Genomic DNA, 22,195 nt, shown 5'->3' with positions numbered 1-22,195 from the left:
GGAGAGAGGTGTAGTGAGAGGGTTGGAGATGGGGTTGTCTGCTATGATGAGAGCATCCAAGATATGTCTGGCTGAGTGTGTTGGACTGGTGCGCAGAATGGTGAGGGAAGGAAAGTCACAGAGGCTGTTGAAGAGTCCAGTGGCCGAATCGGAGAGTCAAGGTGAATATTGACGTCTCCGAGAAGAAGTTTGGAGGTGGAGGCAAGAAGAGAAGAGGTGAGGTCAGACCAAACCGAGAAGAAGAGGGAGACCGGACCAGGGGTCCTGTAGATGCTGGCGAGAGTCAACAAGAGGTCATTGTCAGGAGTATCCATACATTGCTAAGTCAGCACCCTGTGCAGTAAGGCCAGGTTCTTATGATCCATTGCTTAAGCTTCACGTGGGGGTAGTCTGCTTATGGTGGTCTCCTTCTCCCCCTCCTTTCCTCAATTCCTCAGATTGTAGCTTTGCTCGAGTGATCCCCAGGACTCCTTTTCTGGTCCTATGACAAGGATCCTAATGTCATCTGAATGCAAGCAGAACTCCAATTGTAGCTGGGCTCCTCCTAAGAACTCTTAGGTGTCTCTTCTGATCATCTGACAAGGCTTCTGGTGACATCTGAACTTGCAGCATAAAAACACTGCTGCAAACTGTCAGGAGGCTAGGAGGATCCACCCCATCAATCCGATCTTGTACTCACTGTAGGGCGCTTGCCGATGATCACAGCTGCATCCAGCACTGTCTTAAAGTTCCTGCCATCAGCAGTGTAAGAGCCTGCCAGCCCAACGGTACTCAGGGATTGACTCTTAAATCTGCACATTGCGGACTCCCGACCGAGATCAGCACTGATCATAGCACTAACCAAAACACAGCCAGCGGTACACCCATGCATTGGGGTGGGATTTTCAGCATTCAGAACCTGCTAGTGTGAAGCAGCTAAGATCTGTTCCACCTCCCCTTGCTGTGACATCAGTTTGCCACCGGCCGCCATATTTGGCTCTGGGTCGGCATTCAGCAGTTGCTGTCAATGATTTCCCCGCAACCGGGCAATCTCGGTACCACCAAGAGAGATCCCTATGTTGCCTGTGGCATCCGCCACTACCCCAAGTAAAAAAGTTACTGGCATAATAGGGTACAGAGGTGCTGAGCATCTGCCAATCCATCCAGCTCTCAGCTTTGGGGCCCAAGGTTTAACTCGGCTCCTTGCCTGACTTCCCTGGCCCTCCATTGCTGCCTGAGTCTCTTGGGGGCTTCTTCCACCCACTTTTCCGAAGCGCAGAAACGGTCTGCCCACCAACCTCGATCTCCCGGCTTCACCAGGGGCCAGGCACGAAGCTTAGATGTACCACACAGTGAGTCTCTCTTGCTCAGCCCAGCAGCAGGTCTTACGTCACTCCACCTCATTTCCTTGACTCAGGTAGCCTCGTGTGCACTCTGTATCCTGGTGTCGTTTCCTGGACGCACCGCCAGGGCGCAGAGCCAACGGGTACACTCTCAGGCCCCCGTTGCAAACTCTGGCCGATACACTCTACAGTACCCCGTGCTCTGAAGGGAATTCCCTTGTCTACCTCAGACTATCAAAAGAGGGGGATAATGTCTTAAAACAGCCAGCAGATAACGCATTTGTAACCCCACGTCTACTCCCTGCCAGCTGCTATTTGCGCTTGGCTTGCCTATGTTTTAGCCAGAAGGCTTTAGGATCTTCCAAAAACCAGGCATGTACCAGTCTTCACCACATGCATTGGAGCCAGCTCATCAGCACATTAGGTGGACGCTCATTAAAGTGTGCATAGATCTGTTGTATGGAAATGACCACACTTTCCTGTCAGCCGGGGGACAATAACATCCCTGCTCACCAAACGCCAGCTGCATTTGAGCGCCTCCATTGAGGTAGAAAGTTGGTGAAACATGTTGGTGTTACCTTACTTTTAAACAGTAGATAAACTAAATTCAGATTCCGAAAATTCTATGTATGTACTTGTATTTTAGCAAAATAGCATAACCCTAAAAAAGTGAGATGTTCCAATCTCCACTAGCTGAATTTCCGTCATGTGAAATAAACGACCTTCATTCCTCACTCGGCACCTTCATTGTTCGTCATAGATGATAGGCTGGAGCCAAATGATGCATAATGAAACATTGCTCGATTTCGTTTAACCGTTTCATTCTCTAACCAATTAAAGAATACCTCTGCTGGGACGTGCCGTCGGGAGCTTAGAAAGGCGTGGAAAATTACCTGTAGCGAAAAATTACGTTATCCCACACACAAATACAAAATTGTTCATTTTCTCATATGAAAATGGCGGCGCTACGGCGTGTGACTAGCCATCAAATCATAATCTATCATAATGCAGGAGTCATCTGTCAGCGATTACAGCCCAGTTTCAAGCGTTATTTTTTTTTTTCATACACAGGCTGTGATGGCAGAAACGATCCACCAGCAGGCCCAGCTAGTCCTACTACCCGATGCAAAACTGTACGCCAGTGGACTTCAAACAAACTGTGGGGCTGCCCCCCCATATGGGGGAGTGGGCCGGACTGTGGTGACTTCTTTTAATAGACAATATTAGCAGTCATAGCTTGTGTGGAGGCCCGGAAACAATATCTTTATTTTTTCTCAAAATAAAAACGTTTGAAAACCACTACCTATGCTTTATGTCCAGATCAATCTTTGCTTTCATACTACAATTACTCCCCTTGCACCAATTAAAGTCCCGTTTGTGTCCTGTCAAAGGCTGTGCCTCCTCCACCACCGCTGTCACCCTTTTGGTAAAGAAATTATTTATTTTGTTTGCACCTTTTTATTTTTATTGGAAGAATGTGTGTATATTTGAAAACTGCACTTTTTTTTTACTAGCCTGAACCTCAGGGTGCTTCCAGGGGAGACACATAGGGGGTAATTGATAGAATTTAGCGCACAAGTGGCGCACGCGGCTGGCGCACAGTGTGCGTGAGCGAATCTCTGCGCCAGCTGCGTGCGCTAAAATCCATTTCAGCGCACAGCGTATTCATGGATTTCAGCTACCAAAACCAGCCGTGGCGCACAGTGGCGCAGCGACCCTGCAGCAGTGCCAGTTACGCCCCCAAGAACACCCCTCGCGCAGGGAAAAGCCATCAAAATCCCCAATCCAGCGCAAAGGGCTGCGCTAACCCTGTACCAGCACGGCAAGCGGGGTACGTGTATTACTGGGGTTCGCGGGAAGTTTCACACGCGAATGGCCCTGTGCGAGCGGGGTATGTGTATTACAGGGGTACGTGGGAAGTTTCACACGCGATTTCAGCAGGGTCCGTGTATTTCAGGGGTGCGCAGGAAGTTTCACACGCAATTTCAGCAGGGTACGTGTATTACTGGGGTTCGCAGGAAGTTTCACACGCGATTGGCCCTGTGCGAGCGGGGTACGTGTATTACAAGGGTGCGCGGGAAGTTTCCCACGCGATTTCAGCAGGGTACGTGTATTTCAGTGGTGCGTGAGAAGTTTCACACGTGATTTCAGCAGGGTACATGTATTTCAGGGGTGCACGGGAAGTTTCACACGCGATTTCAGCAGGGTACGTGTATTACTGGGGTTCGTGGGAAGTTTTTACACGCGATTGGCCCTGTGCGAGCAGGGTACGTGTATATCATGGGTGCGCGGGAAGTTTCACACGCGATTTCAGCAGGGTACGTGTATTTCAAGGGTGCGCGGGAAGTTTCACACGCGATTCCAGCAGGGTATATGTATTTCAGGGGTGCGCGGGAAGTTTCACACGCGATTCCAGCAGGATACGTGTATTTCAGGGGTGCACGGGAAGTTTCACACGCGATTTCAGCAGGGTACATGTATTACTGGGGTTCGCGGGAAGTTTCACACGCGATTGGCCCTGTGCGAGCAGGGTACGTGTATATCATGGGTGCGCGGGAAGTTTCACACGTGATTTCAGCAGGGTACGTGTATTTCAAGGGTGCGCGGGAAGTTTCACACGCGATTCCAGCAGGGTACATGTATTTCAGGGGTGCGCGGGAAGTTTCACACGCGATTTCAGCAGGGTACGTGTATTACTGGGGTTTGCGGGAAGTTTCACACGCAATTGGCCCTGTGCGAGAGGGGTACGTGTATTACAGGGGTGCGCGGGAAGTTTCACATGCAATTTCAGCAGGGTACATGTATTTCAGGGGTGCGCGGGAAGTTTCACACGTGATTTCAGCAGGGTATGTGTATTTCAGGTGTGCGCGGGAAGTTTCACACATGATTTCAGCAGGGTACGTGTATTTCAGGGGTGCGCAGGAAGTTTCACACGCGATTTCAGCAGGGTACGTGTATTTCGGGGGTGCCGGGGAGTCCTACACGTGATTTGGCAGTGTGGGTCCCGCCAGGTGTTCCCTGCACACCCTCCACGGCCCCTGCAGACAGCCCACACCACAGGGGACTACCCTGCACCGCTGGTCATGTCCCGCAGGCAGCCCACCCAACATGGGCATGCCCCCCAGCAAAGGCACATGTCTCCTTGCACTACTGATCACCAACTCATGTCCCCTTGCACCCCCACCCCCCAGCAGTGTGGGGCACCTGCCAGCAGGCCCCCACACATGTCCCCCAAACACCACGCCATGACTATACAGACCCATGGCCCTAATGCCAACCCAAATCCCACCCCTCCACCCCCCAGTGCAAACACCCAACGAACCACTGCACCCACTCCCTAGTAAATCACCCATTCCATCATAGTCTGAAAAGAACCAGCATGCCCATCAGCAAATGTCCTACAGAGCCACACAGTTGCAACACATGACTGTGCCAATGCTCATGGAGACATGCACCAAAATCTTCACTGTACACCACACTAATAATGTTGAATAAAGAAATGTATTAAAAAGGATAACAAATGTGAAAATGAAAAGCACACATGCAAATGAAGAAATAATATTTGAAATAAGAAAAAGAAAGTCAAATCCAAGCAAGAAAAGAAATCCAAAACATGAAAAAATATAAGTGGTGCATCCCCAGAGTCCATAGAACAAAATCCAAAGATGGAAAGCATAAAAAAACATTACTCCATGTGAATATGACTAAAAGAAAGTATATACATGTCCTGAAAATTGAAAACGAAAGTCTGAAGGTTCCATTATCCCAAAAGCAAATGAAACCTACCAAGAATCCTATCTAAAATACAACTATATACAAAAAGTGGAGCAAAGTTCGTGGACTCCAAATCATAATAATAAAGAAATGAAACCTAAACCTAAATAACTATATACAAAGGCGGCGGGCTAGTCCGACGGCTCACTGGTTGATGTCATGGGCCAGGGCATCATCGAACTCCTGTTCAATGGCTTGGAGGCGGGCATGTTCCCTGGCCCGAGGTCTCGCAGGGATAATGCGGTGTCCAGCTCCAACTCCCTGCGAATACCCTTGAGGCACTCAGCCCGCCTCAGCGCCCTCTGCATGGAGTTCTCCGCCCTGACCATTGTGAGCCGTTCCTCCTCCGCCCGCCTCCCCTCTGCACCTATCTACTGGCCCAACCGCTCCCACACGGAAGACACTCCCATTCCAGGGTTCTCCTGCCCTCCGGCCGATGCCTGCCCCCCTGATGTTGATGGCCCCGAGCCATGATGCCTCCCACGTCGAGCCTGCCACTGCCTCCGACGCAACTGCCTCTGCCAGCATGACGGCATCCAGGTTGATGGAATGCACCGCCGCCGTCGTGCACGTGCCCTGCCCGATGATGCTGTCCCATCCTCCATCTGCTGGGGTCCAGTTGCTGGTGTGTCCACCCCTGCTGGACCTCCGACTCCCGACTGTGGCAGGGATGGGATCCCCACCGAGTTGGCTGCGTTGGTCGGGGCAGGTCCACAGGGGGCCCTGGTGGCATCTGGGCCGGAAGACAGCATGGAGAACGACTGGCGCATAGCCTCCACAGAGGAGGAGAGGGTCGCCAGAGTGCCCGACACATGTACGAAACCCCCGACCATGGCCGCTCCCAACTGGGCCACGTTGGCACGGTGCTCTTCGTGATGACGTGCATGCTCCCCCCGGGAAGCACGCACGTCATCACGAATGACACCCGTGCGCAAGGCGACACCAATCAGGACCTTCTCCATACGTCCAGGGGTCCCCTCGTCCGCAGGTGGAGGGGAGTCAGATGACATGGACTTCCCCCCTACCTGCTGACGGGCCTGGGATGGGGCATCCCTGCTGGTGCATGGTGGTGCAGTCACAGTGTCAGGGACAGTGACATGCACAGGCCCCTCCACGGCAACCTGTGCTGCCTCCTGCCCATGCCCCTGGACTGCACCACTTGCACCAGCAGGGATGCACCCACCAGGCCCCATGTGCGGCTCAGTAGCGGCCTCCTCCTCCTCTGTGGAAACCACCAACTTGGATGGCTCCACACCGTCTTCTGCCGTTGCAAGCCCCTGTGGGGGCTCACCCACCCCTTCCGCTGCAGCCGTGGGGGCATCCCCGCCGCTTTGCTCCACAGCGCCGTCTCCGCCCTCTTCTTCACTTGGCGCTGTGTAGAGGGAGACATAGAACACAAGCATCAGGGTACTGTACAATGGTCCCCTAGAAAGGAAGCAATAGCAGATGAGTGGCACTGTCAAAGATCACTTCCATCATGTCCCCTCACAACACATGGGTCAGTGCAGGCAAAACACATGCAGTAACAGGCATGGTGCATGCTATGAACATTAGCATACATGTCCAAGGGACTCTTGAAACATAAAATGTTGTTTTGGAACTCACATGCATCATGGCCCATGCCTATCACATGCACACACTTCACTGTAGTTTCATCCATCTGGCCTCGTACACCCCAGACACAGTGGATGCAAGGATAACTAGGCTGCATCAGTGAATCTGAACATTGTCACAGACATGTGTCATGCATCCATGGCATTCACAAGTCACAGACACGCAGGTCAGACACACAGACATGGACACCATACATGTACATGGCATCAGCACCCATCCCTCACCCCCACCCATGTCCAGGAACAGAGACTGGCATGCTCTCATGTGTCCATTCCGCATAGGGCTCCCCATGTTGCATTTAAACACATGCACCAAACGTGTGGTTCACACATTACTGGTCTCACATGCATGACCATGATGTCCCTGCACAGACACATGCGTACATGGCCTATGTCACACATACAGGCAAGTATCAGACAACCAACACATTGCAACATGCCCTGTCTCACACAGCAATGCTTGGCCACTTACCGCTCGACTCCAGACAGGTCTGCCTCTCAAGGATCTGGGCATGGAGCGCTGGGCGTACGCGTTCCAGGACCCTCATCTGGATGGTACTCATGCTGCCCCGGCCCCCCTCCATGAGGCGTCGGGCCTTTATGAGGGTCCTGGACCTCAAGTCCTCCCAGCGCTTCTTGACTTGCTTGATGTTGCGGGTTGCCACCCCCTCCGTGTTGATGGCAACCACAAAGTCGTCCCAGATCCTGTCCCGTCCTTCCTTGTCGGCGCGTGATGATCCGAAGAGGGCATCATAATGCCCCAGGACAAGCTCCACCAGGACACCAACTTCCTTCTGACTGAAGCTGGTGGCCCTCTGCCCCTCTGGCTGGGGGTCGCCAGTGGTCTCAGATGGTGTTTGCCCCGACATGGCGACCCCCGAGGCAGGCGTGGGTGGGCAACTGGGTCCTGGGGCTGGGCTGTGGAGTGATGGTATCCCAGTCGGGAGTCTTCTGTTCCAGCAGGGGTGGGCACCGCAACTCGACCCCTGCAGATGGCTGATGTGCAGCCACCAAATGGCAGGGCACGAGGGCAGCAGGCAGTCAGGCAGCAGCAGATGGCAGGTGGGAGCGTGCTCGGGGCTCTGGGGGGCAGTGATTCGGCCTTTTGGGCAGGAGCGTGGTCTTCCGTGTGTTTTCGCGTGGCCAGCTTGATACGGAGTGATTTGGCACGTGAAAAAATTGCACGTCAGCGTGTAATTCGAGGAAAGGTCCTTAGCGCGTAAGCGCATCTGCACGCATACACAATTTCATTGGACCAAAGGCCCTTAGCGCGTAAGCGTGTCAGCACGCAACCGCGATTTCATTGGACCAAAGGCCCTTAGCGCGTAAGCGCGTCTGTGACGTATCGCGCACGGGCGTTGCCCTGGCAGGGCTTGAAGATCCCACGTGGATTTCCATTCCTCTATACGTGCTTTCTGTGGGATGCGGTGCGTGTGTTTTCCAGGCGTTGGGGTTCACACGCTATTACTTCACAGCGGGTGGGTGTTGGCTACGGGTTCTTCTACACACAGACGGTGAGTGTTACCCCGCTTGCCCAAGGCCTATCGCGTGTGAAACTTCCCGTGCACCCCCAAAATACACGTACCCCGCTCAAACGCATGTGAAACTTCCTGCGCACCCCCGAAATACACGAACCCCGCTCAATCGCATGTGAAACTTCCCACGCACCCCCGAAATACAGGTACCCCACTCAATCGCGTGTGAAACTTCCCACGCACCCCCGAAATACACATGCCCCGCTCGCACAGGTCCAATTGCAGTATGGGACATTCATCATTGCTGTATATTGCCACTTTTGCAATGCGCAGGGATGCTACCGCCTGCCTTTGTGTGGCGGACGTGTTTCGGCTTGTGCGTGTCTTTGGCTGTGCGCAGCTTTGCCCTATTCGATTCCATGAATACGTGTGGTTCGAGTGCGTGTGGGCGTTCCGTCTGCTTCCCTGCAGTACATCCCCAGTTACGCCCTTATTTTCGCGCGTTGTTCCCCATTCTGCGCGTTATGCCCCATGTTCCGCCCACTTTCTGGTGTATGCACCGAGGTTGTGCGCTTTCACTGTGCGCGTTGCGCAAGCCGTTCAGGATGTTGCAGTGACGTGTGCTCCATGCACGGGTTTGGCGCACATCCCGAGGAAAACACGCGCAGGGACTTCCATGAATCGCACGCGTGCGCCTATTTTTTCATGCTTGCGCCTGCTTGCGCCAAGATTTTCGGCGCACTTTTGTTCCATGAATCGGCCCCATAGTGTTCAGCAGGCTGTGGGTTTGTGTTTGATGCGTGATGATATTTCTGAGTAGGCCTGGACGAACTTTATTGCTAGAACCTACGGATCACCTAATTTTAGGTGATTCTATCAGGTTGAACTTCAGATGAACCTTTTGAAAAGTGGGTCGGGAGTTGGACCACGTGGCTTGAAGTATGGCACATGGTTGGGCCTTATTTTCAATCCTAGGCAGTTTTCAGAGAGGCAGAGGTTTGTTGTTGGAGTCAGGACTGGGGGTTGAGGGAATGTTGAGCTAAACTGAAGAGAACTTGGAGTACTTGAGTAGGAGGAAGGGCAGAGAGATGTAGTGAGTAACTGGGGACTCAGAGAGGTAGACATGGGGGTAGGTTATGGTTACACAGTGGTGTATCATTTTTGCCAGGACTCTGATAGTCTGACGCATCCCAATTATTGTCTTGATCATCATACATGTTGACATCATCATCATCATTATTGTCTGACTTATTGTATAGTGACGTGGAGATAGAGAACCTAGGAGAAATCAGGAGAGATTCAGGAAGGCAGCTGATACACTAGTCGGTGTCCATCTTTTGAAGTGAGTTGACGAGCCACATGGCACTGGGTGACACCTGGGAGAACCCCCGAAATACAGTTACCCTGCTCAATCGCGTGTGAAACTTCCCGCGCACCCCTGAAATACACATACCCCGCTCAATCACGTGTGAAACTTACGCGCACCCCCGAAATACACATGCCCCGCTCGCACAGGCCCAATCGCAGTATGGGACATTCATCATTGCTGTATATTGCCACTTTAGCAATGCGCAGGGACGCTACCGCCTGCCTTCATGTGGCGGACGTGTTTCGGCTTGTGCGTGTCTTTGGCTGTGCGCGGTTTTGCCCTATTCAATTCCATGAATACGTGTGGTTCGAGTGCGTGTGGGCGTTCCGTCTGCTTCCCTGCAGTACATCCCCAGTTACGCCCTTATTTTCAGGCGTTGTTCCCCATTCCGCGCGTTACGCCCCGAGTTACGCCCACTTTCTGGTGTATGCGCCGAGGTTGTGCGCTTTCACTGTGCGCTTTGTGCACGCCGTTCAGGATGTTGCAGTGACGTGTGCGCCAAGCACGGGTTTGGCGCACATCCAGAGGAAAACACGCGTAGGGACTTCCATGAATCGCACGTGTGCGCCTGTTTTTTCACGCTTTCGCCTGCTTGCGCCAAGATTTTCGGCGCACGTTTGTTCCATGAATCGGCCCCATAGTGTTCAGCAGGCTGTGGGTTTGTGTTTGATGCGTGATGATATTTCTGAGTAGGCCTGGACGAACTTTATTGCTAGAACCTACGGATCACCTAATTTTAGGTGATTCTATCAGGTTGAACTTCAGATGAACCTTTTGAAAAGTGGGTCGGGAGTTTGACCACGTGGCTTGAAGTATGGCACATGGTTGGGTCTTATTTTCAATCCTAGGCAGCTTTCAGAGAGGCAGAGGTTTGTTGTTGGAGTCAGGACTGGGGGTTGAGGGAATGTTGAGCTAAACTGAAGAGAACTTAGAGTACTTGAGTAGGAGGAAGGGCAGAGAGATGTAGTGAGTAACTGGGGACTCAGATAGGTAGACATGGGGGAGGTTATGGTTACACAGTGGTGTATCATTTTTGCCAGGACTCTGATAGTCTGACGCATCCCAATTATTGTCTTGATCATCATACATGTTGACATCATCATCATCATTATTGTCTGATTTATTGTATAGTGACGTGGAGATAGAGAACTTAGGAGAAATCAGCAGAGATGCAGGAAGGCAGCTGATACACTAGTCGGTGTCCATCTTTTGAAGTGAATTGACGAGCCACATGGGACTCGTTGACACCTGGGAGAAGGAGCAGAAGAAGCACCGACTCCCGAAGGGCAGCTTGTGGCAGAGTCATTCTCATGTGATTTTTGTGGGAGGAAGTAGCAGAGAAGCAGGGAGACAGGTGTTATATCAGTCAGTAAGTGAACAATACATTGGGGGCAACCTGTCAGCAGTACCCACACGAAAGTTCAACAGAGGAGATTGCAATTTCAGTGCCTCTTACCATTTCGGGGGAGAAAGTGGATGTGTAGAAAATATCTGCTGAATATCAGGAAAGGACAACACAAGGGGTAATTAAACAGTGGGACAAGATTAATATATCGCCACTTGATAAGTCAGACAATATTGATGATGATGCCGTTGACATAGATGATGATCTAGACAATAATTAAGATCCATCAGAATCTGGGCAAGATTGTGCATTGCTGCTAGAAAACCGTGATACTGAGGAGGAGGAAGAGAATCACACCACAGATACACAAGCTTTAATACTAGTAGGGCCTCTCTCCCACCTGTGTACGGTATCTTCGAGAACCAGCATTCCTCCCACAGATCACAAAGCACCTCACAGCACAACGTGACATTCAGAACACCACCTCTCTTTGCTTAACCGCCTTTATGTCGTACATGATAGAACATTCATGCTCTTCAACCTTCTGATTTCTCGACGCATCAGGCGCTTATGATTCAGCAGTTCCAGGTCGAGGCAGTGTTGGCGTTCAAAAGCCATGTGATTAAGTGTCACGTCCTCGATCTTGCCCTCCTCCCGACACTTACCCGGCACCATCCGTTCCCGTACCCACCACCCACACCAACGGGGAAGACACGGCAAGCGGGATGTCCGAGGGGGCAGAACCACCTCTTTCCGCCCATTTCCGTGCTGGCGCTTGCCCTGGCGTCTCATCCATGCCCGACGGCTCAGGTGTCGTCGGCTCCAGCTCCCGCGCACGGGGGAACCCGATCGCGTCTCGCTCAGACGATCCCGTGACTAGTCACGGGATCGTCTGTAGCCGACGCCGGCGTCCACATTGAACAAACACCAATCACTGATGGCGTCCGAACTCACGTGACGCTCCTGTGCGGTCATGTGCCCTGTCACGTGATCTACCTTACCTTCAAAAGGAGCTGAGAGGAAACACTCAGTGCTTCACAGCTGTTTCTACCAGAGACCTGTTCGGCATTACCCTCTTTCTTTTTGCTACAGTTTTGGAACTCGAACACGGAACGTTACTTGGACTTGTCTTGGATTTCCCTTTGGATTCGACGTATCATCTGGACCCTTGGAACTCTTGACCCCCCTTTCTGGCCCTGGAATTGTTCTGGATTACCCTTTTGTCTTGGCGAACTTCTAACCACGCAAATCCTGTCTATCACGTTTTGCCTCCTGAGTCATTTGGGGTTCACCACCTGGACCTTGGATGGACTTGCTATCTGGTCACGCTCTGGCTACCGGTGTGAGTTGGAGGAACTGCAGTACATCCCAGCCTGTTGTTGGTCTTCCCTCGTTGTCTATTCAGGTTTCCCACCTGTCCTATCATCCCCAGGGTAAGCTTTGTCGTTTTTCCTTGTTTGCTTGCACTGCCATTATTGTTCAAAGTATGCCTGATCCTAACCTTTGCCTTACAGCACTCAGGGGTCCTTCCGGTGTTCCCGGTATGTGACTGACGACGCCACTCATCACCTGTGGCCTCAAAGATTGCTAGGGCAGTATACTTTACCTGCTCGAGCGGTACTTGGGGACGGAGGTAGTTTATAGCTGCACGACCATCAAGGCGGATCACCAAGATCAGAACAGACTGTGAAGCCTATTGGTCGTCCAGCTATGGACACCTCAGCCGGGGACCCCGTGACGGCTTTAATGCAGGCAGTGACAGCACTCAGGGTCGACATGGCAACCACTACTGCAACCCTACGCGCTGATATGACCGCTGCCACCACCGCATTACACCACCGCCTCGACACAGTACTAACTGCACGCCATCCCTTACCTGCAGAAGCTGAATTTGATGAAGCCATTCCTCCCCAAAACCCTCCTCCTGTCATACCCCCTTCCTTCCCGGCCGCTCCTGTGGTGATCCAAAACCCTTTTCCCTTGGCTGCTCCCGAAAGATACCAGGGCGACCCAAAGAAATACCGTACTTTCATCAATCACTGTAAACTTCATTTCATGTGTCGTCCTCAGGCTTTCCCCGATTCCGTATCAAAAGCAGCCTTTCTTCTCTCCCATCTATCTGGGGTAGCCGCCACATGGGCCAATCCATTGCTGGAAAACAACCACCCTGCGTTGTACGATTTTGAGTTACTGACCCAAGAGATGGCAAAAGTATTCGACACCAGGCACAAAGCACAGTCTAGAGACATGGAATTCCTAGATCTCACGCAGGGTCGGTCAACCCTCATAGAGTACATCACCAGGTTCAATCAGTTGTCTGCTGAGACCTCCTGGCCAGAAAATAAAAAGGCTGTGGTGTATTACCGGGGTTTATCTGGGGTCATGAAAGATGCCTTATCTGTAGTCCCTACGCTTCCCACAGTATATGCTGATTTGGTGGACTTAACATTACAAGTCAATGCCAGACGATCAGAGCGACGCGGAGAAGGTACATCCTCCTTCCCACTTCCATCCACGGCCATTGCTACTCCCGAACCCATGCAGATAGGTGGGATCCGCAGCCCTATCACACACGTCGAACGAGAGCGCAGGAGAACGGACAATGCCTGTTTTTACTGCGGTCTCAACGGGCATTTCGTAAAAGAGTGTCCTCGCCGCCCAAAAAACAGAAACCCGGGTTTTCAGAAGGCTCGCCCCTAAGATCAGAGGTGGGAGCGAGTACTATCCGGAATACCTCTGAACCCACCTTCGGTCCTGTGCGACCCATTATAGTTCAGGCCTTTCTGAACCACGCTACAGGTTCTCACGCCGTGTCAATAGTGATAGACTCAGGTGCTACAGGCTGCTTCATCGACATAGCCTTGGCCGGTTCACTGGACCTGCCTTTGGTCACGAAGACATGTCCCGAACCGGTCCAGGCGGTGGATGGTACTTCTCTTGCCTCTGGTCCGATCCGGCAACAGACAGCTCCCTTAGAGCTGATTGTTCAGGAAAACCACAAAGAGACGATCTCATTTGATCTCATTGCCACCCCTCAGTTTGGAGTAATTTTAGGCATTCCTTGGCTAAGGCTGCACAATCCCCTCATCAATTGGGGGACGGGTCAGGTAACATTCGAATCCGAAACATGTCAACACTACTGCCTACTGGCAACACCTCAGTTCTCCAGTCCCGCGGGAATCCTGGGAAGCATCACATCCATGGCTATAGGGGACAGCACTGACCACCATGATACGCACACAGTAGGGGCTGTCACGGGTGGGATACCCGCTGTTTACCACGATTTCCAGGCGGTATTCGACAAAAGGTCTGCAGAAGGCCTACCCCCGCATCGACCTTACGACTGTCCTATCGACCTGATTCCTGGCGCATCTATCCCGAAGGGTCGTATCTACTCCCTGACTCAGGTAGAAGAGCGGACCTTGCAGGAGTATATCCAACAGGCTTTACGGCTAGGTCATATTCGTCCATCGACTTCTCCGGCTGCAAGCCCTATATTCTTCGTTCCGAAGAAGGAAGGGGACCTCCGTCCCTGTGTCGATTATAGGCGCTTGAATGCCGTCACAGTGAAGAACCGCTACCCCATACCTCTGATCACTCCCTTGCTGGACAAACTCACCCATGCCACAATATACACCAAACTCGATCTCCGCGGGGCATACAATCTTATTCGCATGCGTGACGGTGATGAATGGAAAACGGCCTTCTGCTCACGACAAGGCCTATTCGAGTACACTGTCATGCCTTTTGGTCTATGTAACGCCCCGGCTACCTTCCAACTCTTTATGGACGACGTTTTCAACGATATCTTGAACACTTATGTAGTTGTCTATCTAGACGACATTCTGGTGTTCTCCACTTCCCTTGATGAACACATAACACATGTCAGGGAAGTATTGTCGCGACTACAAAGCAACGCCCTTTACGCCAAGCCCGAGAAATGTTCGTTCCATACCAATCAAGTCGAATTCCTGGGGTTCCATATCACGCCCAAGGGGCTCTCTATGAATCAAACCAATGTTCGGGCGATCGACGAATGGCCGACTCCGACCAGTCTCAAGCAGCTACAGTCATTCCTAGGATTCGCGAACTTTTATCGGAGGTTCATATCAGGGTTTTCTTCGGTTGCGGCTCCACTCACGGCACTCACTAGCCCTTCTGTCCCCTATGTATGGTCCACGGCTCAGCAATCTGCTTTCGATATACTGAAAACCCTGTTCACCACCGCTCCGGTATTACAGCACCCTGACCCCGACCTTCCGTATATTCTCGAAGCAGATGCCTCTTCCTATGCATTAGGTGCGGTGTTATCCCAGACCTGTCCTACCACCAACCGTTTGCATCCAGTAGCATTTCACTCCCGCAAGTTCACGACTACCGAACTACACTACACGGTTACAGAAAAGGAACTGCTGGCTATTAAGGATGCACTACAGGTCTGGAGACACCACCTTCTAGGTGCCAAACATCAAACCACAGTGTTTTCGGATCATAAAAATCTCCAGGACCTTGCTTCCTTGAAATGCACAAACAGTCGCCAGGTTAGGTGGCATCTTTTCTTTGCCGCGTATGATTTTGTGGTCAAACACAGGCCCGGTGTTGGACACGGTAAAGCCGATGCCCTGTCTCGTTCACCTGGGGGGTCCCATTTTTCCGGACACCCTGTTGGGAAAGAATCATGTAATCTGTCTATGCACACCGACTCCCTCCTTGTTGTCAACTATCCGCCAATGGGCCTCTCAGTACCTGCAATCACTGGCGGAATGGGACCCGGTCATGCAAGATGGGCTGCCTTTCGTTCATGGGGGTAAACTCCTTCTACCCACAAGTGAAACCCGGAACCAAGCGCTGACCTGGTCCCACGACGCTGCCATCAACGGTCACCCCGGACAACTTCGTACCTTAGACCTCCTTAAGCGTTGGTGCTGGTGGCCTACGATGAAGCGTGACGTACGGGACTACGTCAATACCTGTGCGGTGTGTGCCCAGGGCAAATCGCGCAGGGGTCGGCCCTTGGGTCTTCTCCTTCCTTTCCCGATCCCTCCACGACCTTGGCATACGATTTCCATGGATTTGGTCCCTGATCTCCCCCGCACTCATGGGTTTGACACTATTTGGGTCATAGTTGACTCGTATACCAAGTTTGCACGTTTTATACCCTGTAAGGGAATACCTTCAGCCCCTGTCTTGGCCAAACATTTCTTCAAGCATGTATTCTGTCTTTTCGGATTGCCCCATGTGTTGGTCTCTGATCGTGGTTCCCAGTTCACTTCCCGTTTTTGGCGGGCCCTAACCGCTCTGTTGGGCATAGATGCCCGATTTTCCTCTTCGTATCACCCGGAGAGTGACGGCCAGACTGAAAGGGTCAACCAAACATTGGAGCAGTATCTGCGCTGCCTGACGCTACAATACCAGGACACATGGCTCACTCTGCTACAACTTGCGGAGTTTGCCTACAACAATGCTCTGCACTCGGCTACCGGTTACTCACCTTTCTTTTCACTCTACGGTCAGCATCCTCGCACCCTCCCCATTCCAGACTTTTCCTCTTCCAACACCCCCGCCGCATCGGCTTGTGCCCGAGACATCGTATCTGTCCACGCTCACACCTTGGTCCACTTACGTGAGGCACAGGCTTCCATGAAGGCGGCTGCTGACAAGAAAAGGGCCGTTCCGCCCGTTTACGGGGTGGGGGATAGGGTTTGGCTCTCCACTCATCATCTACATATCCCTGGCTGCCGCAAGCTGTTGCCTCGTTTTGTGGGTCCTTACAGAGTGGTCAAGGTTCTGAACCCGGTGGCGTTGCGTCTGGCGGTACCCTCCGCTTGGCGGATCCACCCGGTTTTCCACGTTTCTCTCCTTAAGCCTTGCCTTGGCCCTACCCGCTTGGTTTCTCCTCCTGCTCCCGTCTCTGTCTCTTCTCCCGATGTATTTGAGGTCCGGGCTATTTTGGGTTCTCGTGTCCATAGGGGTGTCCTGCAGTACTTGGTGGACTGGTTGGGTTATGGCCCTGAGGATCGATCGTGGGTTGCTTCCCAGGATGTTCATGCCCCACGTTTGTCGGCCCGTTTTCATCATGACAATCCTTCGAGCCCACGCGGTCGTGGGCCTTTGGGGGGGGGCTCTGTCACGTCCTCGATCTTGCCCTCCTCCCGACACTTACCCGGCACCATCCGTTCCCGTACCCACCACCCACACCAACGGGGAAGACACGGCAGGCGGGATGTCCGAGGGGGCAGAACCACCTCTTTCCGCCCATTTCCGTGCTGGCGCTTGCCCTGGCGTCTCATCCATGCCCGACGGCTCAGGTGTCGTCGGCTCCAGCTCCCGCGCACGGGGGAACCCGATCGCGTCTCGCTCAGACGATCCCGTGACTAGTCACGGGATCGTCTGTAGCCGACGCCGGCGTCCACATTGGACAAACACCAATCACTGATGGCGTCCGAACTCACGTGACGCTCCTGTGCGGTCATGTGCCCTGTCACGTTATCTACCTTTCCTTCAAAAGGAGCTGAGAGGAAACACTCAGTGCTTCACAGCTGTTTCGACCAGAGACCTGTTCGGCATTACCCTCTTTCTTTTTGCTACAGTTTTGGAACTCGACCACGGAACGTTACTTGGACTTGTCTTGGATTTCCCTTTGGATTCGACGTATCATCTGGACCCTTGGAACTCTTGACCCCCCTTTCTGGCCCTGGAATTGTTCTGGATTACCCTTTTGTCTTGGCGAACTTCTAACCACGCAAATCCTGTCTATCACGTTTTGCCTCCTGAGTCATTTGGGGTTCACCACCTGGACCTTGGATGGACTTGCTATCTGGTCACGCTCTGGCTACCGGTGTGAGTTGGAGGAACTGCAGTACATCCCAGCCTGCTGTTGGTCTTCCCTCGTTGTCTATTCAGGTTTCCCACCTGTCCTATCATCCCCAGGGTAAGCTTTGTCGTTTTTCCTTGTTTGCTTGCACTGCCATTATTGTTCAAAGTATACCTGATCCTAACCTTTGCCTTACAGCACTCAGGGGTCCTTCCGGTGTTCCTGGTATCTGACTGACGACGCCACTCATCACCTGTGGCCTCAAAGATTGCTAGGGCAATATACTTTACCTGCTCGAGCGGTACTTGGGGACGGAGGTAGTTTATAGCTGCACGACCATCAAGGCGGATCACCAAGATCAGAACATTAAGCCCCGTTCTCTTGCTTTTAAATTGTGTCAAGAGATGGTCATATTCGACATATGGACTAACATTACAATATTGGTTTACCAGATGTTCCAAATCGTGTGTGTCCAGTCTTAACCTCACACTATTGAATTCCATTTGTATTTTATAAGGCCATAATTCAAGTGCTTGCTTTGATGTAGTTATGAATTCCATGACTAACATGTTGTGGTCGCTTTCGATTTTTTTGATAATTTTCAGCGATGTTATCAGTGGATGTAAGGCTTCTGATGCAAACATGTAATCAATGGTTGACGCAAACCATCGCGATGCCACGTAAAGGCTGGAGGTATGTCATCACAGGTATTTCCATTTAATAATTGTACATTACGTATGGTCACCTCTTCGGACCATGAGTTGGCCAAGGATGTTTTTTCCGCAGCAGATGGTTTGAACAAGTAAATATTTAAATCACCACAGATGATTATGTTCGGCCAACCAGACGTTTCCAACAATTGATCAAGTATTTCCATAGTTTGATCAATAAAGTCCTGTTTTCCAGCACTTGTGTGGTGCCAATACAGATTTACTACACTTAACTGTTCAATGGACTTCTCTTCATGATCTTGCTTTATCATAGAGGTTACCTGGATAAATGGGGAGTAGTTAATTGAACTCACGATCCTCCAGCCTGAGGCTTTTCTAGCCATGGTGGCCATACCCGACGTTGGACGTCCTTTTAATGATTTTAATGCAGGGTTTAAGGCCACCTCAAATTCATTCACAACTGGGGTTTCACTTAACCAGGTTTCTTGGAGACAGCGCAATATCTAAAGAAACAAGCCAGTTTGATTTGAACAAATGTGAAAAGCCTTGAGTGTTCCAGGAAGCCAATCTACACACGTTTTGGGGTGCATCTGCCTGGCATTATTGGTGATTTTTGCCACACAAGGCTGCAGACAACCATTGCCACTTGTGCTTTCCTCTGCTTGGACTGAGAGATTTGTTACTAGATACACTTGTGGCATACGGTCCAGCGTTACCGTGTATGGTAATTCGTATGTTATCTTTTTGTCACTCCGTCTCAAAGGCATCCAATGTCAGCTCGTAGCAGAAGTTTTTCAGTTGTTGCTGAGTGTTTTCAACTAAGTGCACCATTTGATTTGGTAGACAAGGGAACATTTTTGAGTCCAATTCTACTGGTTCCTTGAGTCTTGTCGTACTCACAGCAGAACCCTTAGGTAGTGCTTTGGGACTGCATGACTCGTCATCTCCATGGAGTACTTTATGAGATGTTTCAGTAAATTTAAAGACATCAAATCCTAAGGAAAACAGGGCAATGTTAGCATCCAGTATTGTTGATGCAATTATGGGTGACGAGCAGGGGTGTTGCTAGGTCTGGAAAAGACCCGGGGCTACGCTGTTGTCGGAACTGTCGGGACTGGGGGCTAGCTAGCCTTTTGGTTGTAGCTCCTGAGATTCTATCCGGGGCTACAACCAAAAGACCAGGGGCTATAGCCCCCTTAGCCACCCCCTAGCAACGCCTCTGGTGACGAGACATGAAGCACCACCTTATCATTCCGTTTTTCGTCGTAAAACTCCACAATCTTCAAGTCGTTGGAGCTTATCGCACGTAAGGCTGGCACAAGATGTAAAAGCCTAATCGTATTACTTCGATTCAATATAAAGTTGTCAGAGGATTCTAATCTTTCAATGACAAGTTTGTAGGTGGAGGGCATCGAGCTCGAACTTGGCGACATTATAGACTGAGGTATTCTAAAGTCGTTCAGAAGAGCCTTTGAGTTTTGTTTTGGTCGCTCACAAGTGCCTGTCCTACCACTAACTAGGGTTCTTACAGACTCACTATGCAGCATCGCTGCCGCCGGCTTGACAAAATCATGAGGATTGAGCCAAGTATTTCCAAGGGAGATGAGCCGTGGCTCCGTAGTACTATGCATCCTTTTTTCCTGTAGAGTCATAAACACCTGGCTATCCGGTGGTTTCGATTGCGCTTGATGTTCATCCTTTTCGACAATAATGAGGCAGGTTCTTCTGGCTGTAGATACTTCTTCTTGAGTCGTTTGCGTAATGATCTTTGGGCAAGTACTTGAGTTTGTAATCGTTGTAGCTGTTTTTCCTACGTGGGGCTCAATCACAGGACTCTTTGCCATTGCATCAATATTAATTTGAGTGTCTTTCACTACATCCCTCAGAGTGGGGTCAGCCTCCACATCTGGGTTTTCGTCTGCCACCTCGTCATAAGTTGATAAATTCAGCAGCTCACTGGGTAGGTCATGATCCAGATCTACCACAATCACTGCATCGAGCGTTAAGGATGTTTCTATAGCAAGTGGTGCTTTGTGAGTTTTCACATTTGTTGAGGAGGCTGCCTTTAAACACTTATTAATGTTACTTGCCACGTTCTGGAGCACATTTATATTACGCAGCAATTTCCGGGCCCCATTTAGTGCCTTATTTTTTGGTCCCTCTTGATTTTTGGATTTCTTCACTTGTTTTATGGAGGGTTTAGGTGGGGGCTTGGATGTCAGCGCGATCGTTTGTGGCGCCCCGTTAAAAATTGGATAAATAGTTACTGGATCTACTGCGAGTCGTGTAGGGGAAGTAATATTAATAGCATCTGGGCACAAATTTCCCTGTGAGGAAGATGGTACCTGGGAATCAAGTAACGCTTGATTCGCGTTCCCCCTCACCTGTTCAAATGTAGTATGAAACGAAATGTCAACCATAATATCTTCAGAGGGTGCCATCAGTGTTGACATGGTTTCTGGAAAATGCATAGGCACATTCCCAGTTATGGATGTCAAGCCTGGCGTAGTGGCCACACTTAGGGTTGAGGGTGTCGCAGGATTTTTTGAAGAATGACCAATCGAACCAGACAAGCCTGAGTGCCCAACTCCGTGAGCTACAGTCGCTTCTAAAGGCTCTTGAGGATTTTGCTTAGTTTCACTTGAACCACGTTCATTTGAGGGCTTATGGCACTGATTGGAAGAAGTGTCTTCTATAATGAAGGTATTTTGATGTTTTTGAAAATTTGGCGTAGTCCCATTAGGTTTAAATAACGCAAGAACCTCTCTCACTACCTCCGCCAAGAGTTTTTTATCAATTGTATCATTTTTCCTTTGCTCACTTAGCAAATTAAAGGAACCGTCCAGTCGTTTGATTCCTTCATGTTGTTCATTGTAAGACCGATCACATACTTGTTCGATCTGAATCAGTTTCGAATGCATTAGCACCACAACTGTTGTTAGGTCCTTAGTTGCTTCGTGTATAGTTTCATACAATTTCATAAACGGAGCCATAGAGATCACCATCGATGAAATGATTAGGGTTTGTAGCTCAGCAGGTGGCATAAGAGGGGTCCCTGCAGCGCTAGACACTTGGGCTTGAGATCGATTTGCCGTTGTGGAGTTTTCTATAATATGGCGTATTTTCGGGAATGGGCGTTCCATCATTGAGGAGTCTTGAGAGTCGTCAGACAGGCATCCATTGTTGGCAGACAATTGTGAGGTGTGAGTAAGATGCATGTGAGCATTGTTAGGATACTGTTGTAAGGTTGTCAGCCTTTTCTGAGAGGTCAACACAGAGTCGAATACATTGTGTTTGTGTCGGCCATTTGGAGTGTGGTTATTTGTTTTAGGACGTTTATAACATACTTTAGACCATATGTCTTCATTAAAGCCACTTAGTTGGGAAATTTGCCTTTTCATAGGATGTTTGTCTAATTTTGTCGGAGATGAGGAAAGACCTTTGTTGGTTCTTTCAAGACACTCTTTATTCATTGACACCAAGTTTTCCAAAATCTTATTCAAAACACTCAGGGAATTTCTCCTATTGTCAGTAGGTAGTGCACTAGTGTCCAATTGCGGTGTGATCACAGGTCTGTCAGATTGGACGTCCTATTGACGCGGGCGAGCGCCTGACCTGTACTCAGAGCTGAGGGAATAGAGTGAGCAAGCACGTCATCAGAGTGAGTCGCACAGTACACACTGCGAGTCGTGTAAACAGGAGAACTGGCACTTATTGGTCTGGGCTGATCGGGGCTACTAGTAACTTGCAGCAAGCCAGGCAAGCTGGCGGACGTCAAGGGCGCCCCGTCTCCCCAGGCGTCCAATTCGCTC

This window comes from Ambystoma mexicanum, chromosome 6p (assembly GCF_040938575.1).
Source record: "Ambystoma mexicanum isolate Mex_15411 chromosome 6p, UKY_AmexF1_1, whole genome shotgun sequence".
NCBI lineage: Eukaryota > Metazoa > Chordata > Amphibia > Caudata > Ambystomatidae > Ambystoma > Ambystoma mexicanum.
The sequence above is the reverse complement of the archived record's forward strand: the minus strand, read 5'-3'. Positions refer to the sequence as shown.